The sequence below is a fragment of the Syngnathus leptorhynchus genome, chromosome 12 (genome assembly GCF_054491065.1).
Source record: "Syngnathus leptorhynchus isolate UIUO chromosome 12, UIUO_Slep, whole genome shotgun sequence".
NCBI lineage: Eukaryota > Metazoa > Chordata > Actinopteri > Syngnathiformes > Syngnathidae > Syngnathus > Syngnathus leptorhynchus.
Window position 1 is genome coordinate 9,813,031 of NC_141206.1, and position 14,509 is coordinate 9,827,539.

Sequence of the window (14,509 nt, forward strand, 5' to 3'; positions counted from 1 at the left end):
ATTTTCAAAGCTGCACCAGTTTTTTTTTTTTTAATGTGGACCAGTTTATCTCTTGGCGGCTTGACTGACTGCATGTCATTGTAACCCCAAGTATTTCATGCCCTGCAGACCTGGTAAATCGACCCCTGGCACTCGGCTAACATCAAGCTAATTTTCAATCATCCCGCGATTGCGGCAAACGAGAGCGCCGTCATTATCGGAGTGCCATCAGACACCCGGAGGACGAGCACGGCGACGAGGAGGCGGCGGCCGAGGACGTCCGAAGGAGGGCCGTCGTCTTTGACGGGACGGGAGGGAGGGAAACCCGAGCCGCGATGCTAATCTGACTACGCGCTGACATTTTGGGGGATAATTGTAGCGTGGGCTGAGCTCAGGTGAGATGCGGGCGATAAGCCCTGTCGTTCGCATCGGTTTGCTCGTCTTCCTCTCGCATGTCCTGCCCCCGCTGCTTGGGATGAATGGCTTTTTTCCTACATATGAATATTCCCCCGAACGGCTGACATACCCGCGGTGAAATGCGGCGGGGAAGGGTCGTGGGCGCAACTTTAGCCGGAGTAATGAGGCCTAATCCCCCGCTGACTGGGGCTTGTTTAAACAGCTCCTGCCTGAGCCGCTCGGTAATAGAGTAATTAACCTCGGCGCCTCCTCCTGCCCGGCGGCTCGACTCTTAAACCATCGGCCGTATTCTGCCTCCTTCGTTGCTGCTATTTGTTTTTTCAGGTAAGAAACGCTTCAGTCTTTTTGCCCCGTATTGAAACACATGGAACGTAATGGAAACGGTTCAAAGTTCAAGGGTCATTAAAGGCCCCCCGCGAAGCACTGGAGGCAGACTCGGCGTTCAGGTGCGGAACATCTCTCTCTCTCGCTCTCTCTCTCGCCAGTGATCTGATTTCCAGACAATCGTACACGGCAGATTCCTTGTATTTGCTTTTGGTGGGCTCGCGAAAACAATCAGCGCAATCAAACAGCGCGCACTACACAGACATCCCGCCCGTCAAGGCGCTCTCGCAAAAGCCTGGCTGGCTGGCGCGTCGCTGTCCCAACTCTCGCCGTCTGCAGCTAGCTTAACGCGGGGAAGCGGCGGGGCCCGTTTGAAGTCGGCAGCCAGCGCACATTATACCAGATGAAATGCTATCACGCCTGGCCGATGAATGGTTTGTGTCATTAAGAGAATAAGGCAAACAGGGAGCCGAGCGCTTCCCCTGCTCGCGGCGCCTTCCTTTCTGAGGGAAGGCAAGATTAAGGGGATGTTCAGAGGCTCTCGTCTGTCAAGACTTCAAAGATGCCATCGACACTCCTTGTTTCTGCCGGTGCGGCAACCAAATCGCACACACTCTGCTGCCTCTGTGGCTGTCAAAACTCCTCTGACATCCCCTTCATCAGGTATACGGGCTTTAATCCAGACACAGATAAATAAATCAACACAGAGGGGTCCCGATCTTTTTCAGCACCTCCTGGTGGCAGGGTATCCGCACAGCCCGGAGAAGATCTCAAGGAGTCATTAGTCGTCTGCCGGGGACAACAAAAGCGAGGACAATCGGCGTGTTAAGGGAAGGATCATTAATACAAAATACGGATGAGAAAAGAAGGGATTTTGCTAATACGCACCGCTAACTAGCCTGAGATGACACGGCGGTGGTTTCAAGGCTGGCAGAATTGGGAGGAAACTCCTCGGGCGATTCAGTTTCACCATCAAACTTTTGGGGTGTCAAAACTTAAGCGTTCTTTTAGCTGTTTCACCAAAATAATGAACGTTAAAAACGTGGCTTGGCGCTAATGCTAAAGTCGATGTGAAATCCTGTTGCAATGCTAACAGCTAATTAGCAATATTGCTGGGGAAAGAAGGTAACACAAGACGACTCAAAGACACTCATTTTTCCTAATCTGCGAAAACCGAACGTCTTAATTTCAGTTCTTTCTTATGTCTTATTTTATCCGTGCACGGCGCCACACCGCCCCTAAGAGGACAAAAGGCGCAATGACAGCCTAACGTTTTTTACGTTGTTCTTCGCCTGATTTGACTTTTTTGACGCATTTACTTTCTCATCGTCCTTCACGTTATATTGAAAGCGGAGTCTTCAACGGAGGCATTTTCCTTTCCCCCTAAATTGTAATTTTGTTCTTCTTATCATTCGAGTGGACACATTGACACGGTATACGGATGGACACGTCAGTTTGTTTGGCTACCGGGGAATCCAACGCGCGATAAAACACACAGCAGATGGAGGACCACGGGAAGCGATCCGAGGCGTCGGCAGCGAAATAAATAGAGCAAACCCAAAAAGAATCGGCGCTGTGTACCCAATCCGACTTGCTTTAACTCGCCGAGAAAGGGGAAAAAGACGAGGCGGCGGAGCAGCCGAGCGTTGTACCTGTCGAGGTGCGTTTCTGTCGGCTCTTTTCATTTTATTTTAACAGCAAAAGCGAGGCAGACAGAGATCACCGCAACAGAAATATGTTGTCTGAACTGAGAGGAGAGATCTGTTGATCCATTGTTCTGTTTGTTTGTTTTGAAGACCGCTCTGGCAAGCACATAGCGCATCCCTTTCAGAATACAAAAGATGCCTTAGAGGCAACATAAGTGAAGTTTTATGCTGATGACTGACTGCGTGACAAACATCGGCTGAAAAACTCCAAACTCCTTTCTAGCGGGGGTACCTGCTTTATTTGTAAAAGTTAAACACACACACACACACACACAAAAAAAACTGACAGAACACACACAGCCACGCACTCACACACACTTCTAATTTATATCCTATAAGAAGAATGTGAGGTGCCCATGGGGTGCGTGTTACTTGTGAAAAATTAAAGGAGACGGATTCAAACTGTCCAATTTCCACATCAAACAAACGCCGGGCTCCGTGCTCCTGGAGAGGGTGCCTCATTTCTAACACATAGCTTCAGAAAGAGGTAGCTTCCCCCCCCCCCCCCCCTTCCATAAACCAGCACCTCTTCTGCCTCCCCCTGCTGCTTCATCCTTCCACGAGTCCACCGCTGCCGCCACTCCCGCCTTCCTTTCTTCTTTTTTTTTTTAAACTGGTACTCTCTATTTCCTCAATAACCCCGCACTCTAATTCCCCTAAGCACTGTACTGGTTACACTAGCCACTGTCTCTCCCCTGCCTAATTATACCCTTGTGAGTCTATTAATCAACTTGTGAATTATTTAAGAAGGAGAGCTCCTCTCTGCCTGTAACTGGTTTTGACACGGCGAAGGGGGGGGAGACAGAAGAGAAAGGCAGCGGGTGAGAGGGGGGGGGAGTGAAGGCTCGAGCAGAAAAGGGGAGATGAGGGATGGAAAGGTGGGTGAGGAGGAAGAAAAGGAGGGGAAAGAAATGAAAAGAAAGGCGAGGAGGAATCGGAGGCCTTCCCGCACGCGTCCCCCGAGGAGCGGGCTGCCTCGTGCTTCACCCAGACGAGACAAAACCCCCATCAGCATTCACCCTGTTTGTTTTCTTGCTGTTGTCTCCCCACCCCACCCTCAAATTTAATGCATAAGTTTTGGTGATAAACAGGCGTTCATGAATATATGGAGTGGAACTGTGAGGAAAAGGAGCAAGGGGAAGACGGAGGCTGAGGTGAAGGAAGGGAAACAGTGAGCAAAAGCTGGAGGGCGGTCGGGGAGGGGAGGCTGTGGGGGGGGGGGGGGGGGGCACAATGTGCACACCCACCCACACCCACACGCACGGAGAGATGTCAGGCTTCTAGTGTTTGACAGGAGGCAGCATTTCCCCCGAGCAGTAAGTATACATGGCGGCGGCGGCAGCGGCGATGATGATGTTTGTGAGCATCCTTCATCTTGGCTTCCTTCCCGCTGCAGCCACTCGCCATCAGTGGAGAGCAAAGCGCGGCCCGATTAATGACTCCCGTTGACACTGACGCCCATCACAAGTAGTGAGAAACCACTGACAAAGTGAGATGACTGAATGACTCGTGATGAGTCTGATTGAAAATAATATTTTGTGGCACGGACTAATAATATGTTAGCTGCCCGATAATCCATTTCAAATACAGACAGCCAACTGAAGCCATCAGCGGCAGAGCTACGTGCTAGCAATTAGCCGTTTGGCGTTTTAATTTGGAGACATTTTGTACGCGAGCTCGTGTTAGGGCGGTTGTGCACATGTCGTTTATAAATAAGTGCGCAAGGCAAATCTCTGAGCGGAGCAGGGTTGGGTTTTTTTTTGGGGGGGGGGGGGTACGAATGCCCCGCACTGCTCCATCTCTGCGGGATGTTTATTAAATTAATGAAAAGTTGCTCAAGGCGAATCGTACATGCGAACGAGCGGAGCTTGGCTGTGATTGGCACGTTCCTCCGTGCCGCCATCTCTCGGAGGGGGGGGGGGGGGGTCTCGCGTGAGTTTACTTGAACTAACTGTCCGTGACTGAGGAGCCTCAAGAACGCCTTCCCCAAATACTTCAATGGGAATTTTACAAAAAGGTCAAGAGTGACGCAATGATCCGCCATTTGTCACATTTGGGCCCGAAAATTATTTCAAAGTGCTGGGAAATGTTAGCCAATGCTATTTTCAATTCACTTTGTCTCCCAAACAAAAAAAAATCATCTTTTCAAGTAAATTCCCAAATTTGTCAAGAAAGACGTGAACTATGCAGAAGAGAGAAAGATTTGTAGCGGCAAAAGAATATTAATCAGGCAGGAGCGGAGGAGACTCTTGTGGGAAAGATGAGTCACTTTTGTTCGCCATTATACGAGCATTTCCGACTTCACACAAACACTTAGACTGCCGTTATTATGTTCCAATTAAACTCGATAGAAAAGTCGGGCTTTTCAAAACTCTTTGGAGAAATCTGCATACAGACTTTCAAAAACAAAGGGAAAAATTAAAATAGATTATCATCTTTTAAAAATCCTTTTAAAAATAAACAAGACAAACAAAACATCACAAAAAAGCCCCACTCTGCGCCTTCCGTTTGCTTTCTCCGTCGCTCGCCTCGCCTCGGCTGGGCTGGGCAACTCTCAGAGGAGGCGAAAACCCAGAAAAGGTATTTGCATATAAACTGCGAGAGGCAGGGATTGTCGTCGGCGCATTAGATGCCACGAGCGGCACCGCGGAGGATTTTCATGTGCAAATTTTGAGCCTCGCCAACTCCTCGCATTATTATTTCATCAGAGCCTCAGAAGCAAAGCCCCCCGGTTCCCCCGAACCCCGCCGGCATCCCGGCGGACACTTCAAGATTCAGACCAAATCCCCCCGTTACGCCTCGTCCCCCAGAAGGCCGCGCTACTGAGTAGCTGTTTACACCGGGGCCTTCCGCGCACGAGGAGTCAATCCGCCCGCGACGCCGACAGCCGAGAGAGAAAAATGGCGGAAAGAGGACACGTGCGATTGTGACCGGAAAATTTTGCATTTTCAACCGGCGTGATGGAAGCTTACCGGCTTTCAAGTGTAAAAGGGAGATTATAGCCAATTAGCAGCGCTTGTGAAAACCTTTTAGCGCCTGGGGAGTAGGGGCCCATCCCAAATGTGGGACAGCTGTGAACAACAAAAGGAGCAGCTTTTTCAAAAACACACACGGCAAAAACCAAAAAAAAAACAACACTCATATTCCATGCAGCTCCGCGTAATCGCTTATGCAAACAAGGATAAAAAGAAAATTACCCGATGCTAGCAAAGAATCTCTAATGTAGCATGAAAAATGAATGTCGCTACAATATGCAAACAGACAAACGGGCCTGATATGCAAACGTGACAAAAGGGGAACAGACGGAAAGGTAAATATCTTTTAAAAGGTGACAGGGAATTCTTTACTGGGATGGGAAAGGGAGGGGAGGGGGGGGGGGGAGTATTTCATCCTTTGAAATCAATTTGTCAGCTTCGTCGGCATTACGGGAAAAGCGCCGAGAGTTTCCCCCTGTAAACTGCCATCTTGAATTTCTTTGTCTGACACGGCGCGGCGTTGCGAGAGGTGAGCGGGAAAAAGGTTCAAAGCCCAGGTGGGAGCGCCGCACGTGCCATTACCACCGTCGCTCTGGTGTCAAACGCTACGCAGCCAGAGGAGGAACACAAGTCGAAAGATCTCGGCGGGCTCGGTAATCGGCGACGATTTACATGGAGTCTCTCTCGATGATTTCCTTCTTTATCTTTCCTCCATCGTTTCCATCTGTGTACCTTTCTGTCACGTTCACCCCGGCGCCTGCCGTCTTCCCTCTCGTTCCTTTATCCCGCTGCGCACATTAGCAATAAAAAAAAAAAAAAAATGCTTTCTGACAACTATTTCAACTTGTGCGAAAGGAGATTCAGATCCTCCATTTGCGCTGAACAAGTCGTTCTACAAAGGAAACGTCGGAGAGCGCGGAGATAAATGGCTGAAACACCATGTTTTCGTTCGACAGTTTAACAGCGGTTAAAAGACCAGATTTGCACTCCAGCGTTTGGAAAACTGTTTTGGGGAAGAGGAGGAAAAAAGAAAAAAAAAAAACTCGTGTCAAATCGCGTTGGAGTCGAGGTTTCATCTCGACTGCTTCCGCCGGATTAGCTTAAAATGTACAATGAAGAGGCTCGGCGGGAAGAAAACGGACGTCTTCCGATGATTTGTTTACGGTACGAGCCTCTCACGAGAGTAACTCGCTGTTTCCGATGAGGCTTAACCTCAGCCTTGGCTTTTGCCTTTTAATACCTCCTGATTAAGCACATGCTAATCAGCGCTAATGACCGACTCGCTAAAGGGCGCCGCGGCTCGCTAATTAGCATACAGAGGGCCATGCTGGGAAACAGAGCACGCGGGTCACAAATTTCAAGTTGTAGCGCAGGGGGAGAGCGAAGAGAAATAGCTACAAACTCTCGTATCAAAGCGCATTTTTAATTGAAGGATAATCAATATTCAAGGCGATGGATTTACCACAGTTTACATATGCATCAAGGATCATGAATTGTTAATGCTTGAAAAAAATTCCCAACGCCCGTCCAATTTCACTGCCCGATTTTATAGCAATCTGGCAAATCAAATACGATTAATTATAAATTGAACCAGAACGGCACGCTTCGTAAAAAAAAGTCACGTTGACAAATTGCATCGGCCACCGCCGTTCCATGACTCCGGATAGCGAACGATTGCGCAACGTGTCGCCATTTTTTTTTAATGACCACGGATCACGGAGCCCGAGATCACGTGACACTTTGAGACTTTTCAAGGTACAAATCTGACCTGGATTTAAAACCACTGCAAACCAAAAATAAAACACACAAAAGTAGACAAGCGCGATCTGCGGAAGACAACCGAGCGATGGCATCTTGGGGGCAGGGGGCGGGAGGAAGGTGCTCTAATGGGCTCTGGGAGAATGGCAGGCCCTGCTGGGGGGGCCACAAGAGGCCCTAGCCTGTGGTCTTGCCTTGGGCTGGACTGCCACAGCAGCAGTCAGGTGGGCTGGCAGACTGAGGAGCCCCTCCCCTCTACGCAGATGTTCGGAGGGCACGGCGGCACGTGAACGCCAGGATTCCATACTAGCAAGCAACACCTGAGCGCCATTGTCGCTTTTGTTGGACCTAGCCTGAGCGTGTGAGGCAAATATTTCGGACTCGAAGAGGCCCGAAGCCGCCGGCGTGTGACGCGCGGCTCTATCGACTCTGCTTAAACATTCATCATACGAACTCTCCCGCAGCACATTCCAAAGGGAGACAATCACGCCGCCGAGTCCCGTCTGAAGCTGCCGGATTGGGCCGAAGGTGGCGGGGAGGCAACTTCAAAGTTTTCCAACTTGTGTGGGGGGGGGGGGGGGCAGAAGAAAAGCAGACCAGGAGGAGAAGCCGCTTTCAGTCAGGAGGGAGGTCATTAGAAGGCCATGTTTACGGCAGCAAAAAGCACACTTAGAGTATGTGTGCTGCTGAAATAACGCTTAGGCGGGAAAAACTCAAGATACAGTTTATGCCGGCCAGTGCAAGTCTATAGCAAGACTCAGGGGGGGGGGGGGGGGGGGGGCTGGACTGGTGCAGATGCACACAGTTTGGCGTAATTCAAAAAAGGGGAGTTTGCGCCATTGTGGGTGTGAACACAGACTATTTGATTGGGTTTCAGCAAATACCACCTCCCCATGCCGCAAAGTCAACAAACGACTATTCTGCAGGCGAGAATCCCGTTTTGGTTGATTAAAAGACGCCGCCGTCAAACGATCTCGCGATCCGATCGGAACGATAAACAACAACGACTGCGCGCTGTTTACAGACCTGCTGTGCAGCTCCCGTATTTACCAATCCAATTAACCCACATTTCTTCGACGCGCAAAGACGGCAAAACAAAGTCAAACTTTGCCATCTCGCGAGCGTCAAGGCGAGTACGACGGCATATTTGAATTGGAAATCGGGTAAAGCGACAATAACAAGCCGGCGCGCTCGCCGGGAAGGCGAGAAGAGGGTTAAATGAACAAAGCCTTGGAAAAGGAGTACAATTCTCCAGCTCCTGCCCCAATCCTCGCGCTTACCCCCACAAAGTCGACAAGAAAAAAGGGAAAATAGCATCATGCATATCATTCATTAGCAGCAAATAAAAGAAATTCTCTCTAATAGTGCCCCCAAATCCCCGAGCTCGGCGCACCGCGGCGCCGGGAAACTCAAGAAAATGGGGGAGAGAAAGAGAGAGAGAGAGAGATACAAAAAGCAAGCCGTCTCCCTCAAGTGCTTGTTAGGCCCAAATTATGATGGCGATGAATAATTTTGAAAAATAAATAAATAAGAAAATAAATAAATAAAAGACGAGAAAACATTTATAGATCTAAGTATTATCAGAGGAGCCGCGGGTCTCTTGCCAAGCTCTCTGGGCCCGTTTGAAATCTGCCTTTGTTTTTCACTTTCATCTTTAACTGCTAACCTATCCATCATTTCACCTGATTGCCCCGCCCCCTCCCTCACCCACTTCCTCCTTTGAAAACTTACTCGCGAGCGCGAGGTGCGCCGAGCGCTGCCCGCTCTAAGTGGTAATCATAATCGCATCATCATCATCATCGCCCTCCTCTGCATTGTTAGTCATTTGCTGTTCTTTCACAACAATCATTAACATGCGGCGCGGGAGGGAGGGAGGGGGCGAGGAGGGAAGAGAGGCGAGCGAGCCATCCAGGAGGAAGAAAGATGAGAGGAAGCGTCATTTGTCATTATTTGCTCTCCTCCTCACTCATTTTGTTGTTTCTTCCTCTGCCCGCTTTCATCCAATATATGGATTATGGATTTCCATTAGCACACGAGGTTCGCGGCCTCCGGCGAGCAAGCCCGGGCCTCATCCCAACGTCCCTTCGCTCCTGTAGCTCACCCCCCTCCTTTCTTTCTTTCCCGCCACCCTTCCCTCACCTCCTTTGCTCCCCGAGCCCCCGAGTGGCTCGCCCGATTCTGTTTCATCACACATCAAACACGCTTGGCGCTCTCCACGCGGGCAGGACCCAGGGACCGCAACATCTGCACGGGGAGACGTGCTGGGGTACGCGTAGGTGGGGGGGGGACTTTGGCCTCTGAGGAGGACGAGGCATGCTACGAGCAGATGTCGCCGGGACCAGAACAGCAGGCTCGGGGAGGGAGAGGGGGGGGGCGCCGCAGGGAAAGAGCCCGAACGAGGGAGCCACCCCTGCGGCCCAGCCTGGGGAAGGAGGCGAGCTGAAGCGGCTTCACCTCTGCTCACCTCGCCGCCGCTCGGCGGCTCGCGCACGCTTGACAGTCCGACAAGATAATTAGCCGGCTCGGTGCTAATAACCTAATCATGACTTGTCTGTGTGTGTTTTTCCCCTTCCATTTCAAAATGCGTGTCCTCTACAAGCACTCCCCCGAGTCCTGACGGGGAGGCGAGGTGAGCAATTACCTTTTTCTGCCAAGTCCCAGTGGCAGGAGGAGATCCGGCTCTGATCCGGACCAAAGCAAAGAATTGTTTTTTTTTCCTTTTTTCTAATGGCGAGAGAGAAGCTGCTCTTTGGAGAGGGTCACGCTTGCTCTCACATCCATTAACACCGGAGGTATTTCATCAGCGGCTCCTTCTGGCAGACGAGAAGGGACCGCGATGGCCGAGCACAGATGCCGACGCTCCCCCGGTTAGCCGACGCGGCAATCGGGAGCGTCCGCTTGTCAATGAGTCATCAAAGGGCTTGTTTGAGAACAGCTGTTGACGTCGGTTCACTGCCACCGGCATTAACCCCCATTGAAAAGTGATTCCCCCCCCCCCCTTCACTTCTTCCTGAATTGCTAATGGTCCCCTCATCTGCATGGAGAACATTTCAAAGGTCGTAGGTTCTAATCCGACGTGTCGTAGGAATGTAGCCGTTCTCGTCTTTTAATAGCGCAGGTCAACAAATTATCAGCGTCGTCGATTTCGTCCTGTTTTTGAATTAAGGGTTCGGTTCAGCAACAGGTGCATTATTGACTTAGGGACAGTGGTGGAGTTAGAGGGGGGGACAACAGGGGCACTGGCCTCCATTGCTTGGATCATCATTTTATGAAACAATGGGGGTGAAATTCAACATTTTAGGGTCAAACATCATTTTTACAACGATCAAAAGTGATGAATCCCTAAATTGGACCTATTTTCCATTACACAGAACATTTTGAGTTGACTTCCTTTTCGGCGACAACAGAGAGAAGCTGTTCTTTGCCATGAAGCCGCCATGACAATTTAAAGGCTGGTGTCTTGTCTTTGTGGAGTTGGACAGCTGCCGTGTCGTCATCTTTATTATTCAGGTTGCTGGGAGCCAAACAGCTGTTTTGCGTGTCGCGTTCAATTGCCGCTACGCAGGTGACGGAAAGATTCCACATGCCAAACTGCTTTAAACTGATCATATAAGCAAGCCGCAGTGCACCAGTGAAGGACTCGACAAATTCCTTTTAAATGCGCTATGGGGGTTTGTTAGCGCGGAGCGCTCGGAAAGTGCACAACCAAACTTGTCTATAAATTAAATCTCAGAATGAATAAAACATCTCCGACTTGATGTCAGGGATTTTTTTTTTTTTTAACTCGGCAGACAAGCGTCAAAGCCAAACTGGAGACAATTAATTGCTAGAGCCAGCAACAATATTTCTGGCAGAGCAAATGAATCACCGGCAAGTAGGCGGTCGGCGTTATTAGACGAGCCCAACGCGTTGCTTTCGTTGACAGCAAAGTCGGCGCGCTTTATCACAGCGCAAGTAATGAGCGCTAACTTGCTAGCATCTGTGTGTGGGGGGAGGGGGGGAGCGGAAGCGAGCGCTGTACAACAACCTCCGTGCATTTTTGATCAAGCGCAATTACTCGGAGCTTGTTGATATTTGCCCGTTGGTTGGATTTGCATCCCGAACGCGCGGACTTGTGCGGGGCTAAATGGTCCGCGCCGCTGGAAACGAGAAGGCTGCAACTTATTTGATGGAGGATAAAGCTAATGATTCCGGTGTCAAGCGCAAAAACTTGTCAAGCCCAGGCTTGTTTGAATTTTGGTGCACTTTGAAAGAACTTACTGTAGCTGAGATGATTTTTTTTTTTTTTTTATTACATAACAATGGTCTTTTGTGCTGAGCTGGTCGACGGGTAAAATAAGGCTCAGCGACTATGCAAGCAATTTTACAGGAAGAGAAGAAAAATGACGACAGATGCCGAAATAAAGGCCGCAGCCCGGGCAAAGACAAATGAGACGTACGGGAAACAAAGTACATAAAAGTTCAACCGAGCGGAATGTCTAATGTGGAACGCTCCTAAGGTTGCGCAACTTTGAACTCGAGCAGTACTGCATCAATTACAAACGGGGGTGCGCACTTATGCAAACATATCATGTTAGTTTATTTTTACTTAACCTCTTAATACTGGTTTAAAATATTTAGAATTATTTTTTTAATTGGGTAATGCAGGACACAATACTGGTTTAAAATATTTTGAAATCATTTCAAATCCGTAAAATATTTCTTAGATGATTTTTTTCTTGCACTCAAATACAGCATTTTTCTTTATTTTTTTGACAAATGACAAAGCATCACCCCGCGTCGTCTATTTATATGCAGCGCTGAATATTCTCAATCAATCTCAATTAGCAGCCGTTGCTTTCAATTATGTTTGCAGACGGCGGGCGGCGATAAAAGGCTGAATCTCAACGTCTCCCTGACAATACGACGGCACGTCATCCCGGCGGATTGACGGGCCGGCTTCCACCTCCGTCGAGGTGCGGAGTCCGGGGCGGCCCGTTCCCGCCGTCTCGGATTTGTCGTAATTGACAGGTGCGGGCGAGACCCGCCGGGGTCCTGATGGAGCGCCGCGCCATTTATGCAGATTAACACGTCAAGAGTACAAATGAATAAATAAACCGGGAAGCCGAATCAGGCGTTTAGCCTGAGGGGATGCCATCGTTAGTAGATTAAACAAAGTGACTAATCAGAAAAACAATCGGCTACTGAAGTAGAGGAAGTCAAAAGCTGCCAAAGCCTGAGGGTAAAGAGCTAAGTCATTCTCATTATTGAGCTAGCGCAAAAACAAAAGACGTGAATTGGTAATCAGCGGAATGGTGACAGATGATGTTTTTGCCCGATATTTTGCATCGTGACAAGGAGGCTCGGCTGTTTTGATCAAAGACAGCCGGCTTGTTTTGCCACATTTTTCACATGTTGACATGCCGATTTGGAATTTCACGACTACAAATGAGCCACGGGGACCGGATGGCCGCTGAGCCCCAAATTCCCTCGGCTGCCACCTCAGGTAGACGCCTTGGGGGGGGGGGGGGGGATACTTTGGGTCGGTCGGCGGCGAACGGAAACGCTTTGAAATCAGATGTGAGAAAACACTTTTTTTTTTTTTAACCTTGGAATAAATCTCTTAAAAGGTGACAGTAAAAAAGCCAAACGTCAGGGATCTGCGATTACTACGATCGATTCGGTGACGATTAATTCCGATGAATAGACGATAAATGAAAAAAATCTTTTTTGAAATCAGCCAGTGGCTATCAGACTTCCTCCCGACTTGAACCTGATACCGCGCCACGGGCCGAACCTGGTCTATTGATTTTTGTATTTATTTTTTCCCGTCGCTCTGTGTTTACTCCTCATCCGCACACTTTCCCAGCTGCTTGGAGAGCATCATTTGCCCCGAGGCGATCGTCGGAGCTCAGCTTGTTCCACTCTTTGATCATCGTTCAGCCAGCGGATTAACATATGCACGCTCTCTTCCTTGCTTTTGTCGCCGAGCTTGATAATAAATCTACGGCCTTCCTCCTCCCTCGCCGCGTTCCGGGAAGAGCCGTGAATCAATCAGGCCGCTTTACGCCTCGTGTCCGACACGGATGCAAATCACGGAGGGATCTGCGGGTAAAGCTCTGCTTATTAAAAGCCGACGCCCGACTCATTACGGGGCGGCGGCACCGCGCGTTGCCTGTCGCCAAGATGGACAGCAGGTAAGGCCAAACGCGACGGCGCTGCAGATGAAACAGACGCTTTTAGCCAATTCCACAAGGGAAAAATATTGTCTCAATAGAGAGCAAAGGGCCTCGTGTACTTTTTTTTTTGCAAAGCTAAAATAAATTGAAATTTTAATGGGGGGTGATTACTGGCGCGTCGTGGGAGGTTCCGCTCTGGACCTGACCTTGATTAGCAGAAGATGTATTATGTTCGTTTTTTCTATTTTATTTTACAAAGGGTCAGGATTGCGGGATTTAAAACCGACTTTGTAAGTAGGACACGAGAAAAATGTGAGCTGGAAAAAGAGAAAGTGTGTGTGTGTGTGTTTCCAGGCAGACAGGTGACTTTTTTTCCCTCCATTCTAAGCATCCTATGTGGTTTCTCTAATGGCCACGGTTGAAACGCAGCCTCGCTACTCCCCATCGCCTTTTTTATTTATTACCACCTAATTATAGCAGCGTGTCAGCTAACCAGCTCTTTGCCCTAAATGCCATAATGTCCTCGTGGCCGAGTCCTCCTTTAAAATTTGACCGTGCGTCGTATTGATTTAGCAGCACAGCTAACATCGGCGGGACTCGTTTTGTTTGTCGATGCCGATTCGATTTGGAAACGATTTAGACCGGCTAAAAGCGGGTCTAAGTTGCGGCGCGGGTTGCAATTCGTCACTGTCAATAAAAGTTGTTCAACTGCACTTGTTGCCGCTTGGTCCATTTGGGATGCGAAGGATGAAGCGGAGGATTTTATGGAGTGGAATCAAAAAATAGCCTAACAAGTTCAGGACGGCGGGGATGAGGGAAGGTTGGGGCGAGACGCGAGCGGGCCTGCCAGGTGCCAAAGCTGAGGCCCTATTAAAAAAAAAACGCAGTCCGGCTCGTCGGACAGGATCCCTCGTCTCACCTCGGGAAAAACAACAACCCCGCTCACCCTGACAGAGAGACAATCAGCCGCGTGCTACTCGGGGTGAGCTAGCGGTGACCCGGCGTGCCGACACGAGGCCGCCTCCACACACTGATGAGCGCTTTGGCAGACATCAAACGTCGGGGCGGCGCGCCCCGCTACGACCTGCCGGCGCCACCTTGTCTCCCGCTATCCGCTTTCATTTGAGGATGATGCGGGCAGACACATCGGCAAATATCGATCACGCCACGTAAAATCCTCCCGGCGGGTTTT

General features: G+C 49.6%; 1 long non-coding RNA gene across 1 annotated transcript in view; it reads right to left on the reverse strand.

Annotated features, from left to right (window-relative positions):
- LOC147048346 (uncharacterized) overlaps positions 1 to 14,509 on the reverse strand; it is a 52,936-nt gene that overhangs the window by 34,446 nt on the left and 3,981 nt on the right. The window lies entirely within an intron of this gene.